We start from the raw sequence: 612 nt of genomic DNA on the forward strand, positions 1-612 counted from the left end.
GAGGAGGAGGAGGAGGAGGAGGAGGAGAGAACGTAACTCTTTAATTTTGAAGAAAAGAATTAATTTCAATTCTAATACCAAAGTGATATGTGGCACAATTTTACTTTTCTTTAATTTTGAAGAAAAAAATTAATTTCAATTTTAATACCAAAGTAATATGTGACATATTTTAATTGTAAAATTAATAATGTATAATAGTTAATAAATTTTTGTATCAAAGTCAAATTGAAATTAAAGAAGTATTATTCTCTAATTTGACATACAAAAATGTTTGAAAATAAATTTACTGAAAACAACTAAAACTTATCCTCTTTATTGTTCTTTAATATATATAAAAGGTTCAAATAGAGTTCACCCAAATGACCCAGCCAATAATTATTTAGGTGTATAATTTATTTAAAAATAAACAAAGTTACATGACCAACAAAATTTATTATTTTGGTCCACACTCGATCAATAAAAGTATTTTTCTTACTAAATTCTAAAACTTAATACCCAAAATATTAACAAATATTAATAAAAAAGTATTTGCCTTCTAATATCTGTCTTTTAGAAATAACATAAAATAATTAGAGTTTTGGTTTAACCTCTATGATATTGTTGTATTTCTAG

Source organism: Arachis duranensis, chromosome 9 (assembly GCF_000817695.3).
Source record: "Arachis duranensis cultivar V14167 chromosome 9, aradu.V14167.gnm2.J7QH, whole genome shotgun sequence".
NCBI lineage: Eukaryota > Viridiplantae > Streptophyta > Magnoliopsida > Fabales > Fabaceae > Arachis > Arachis duranensis.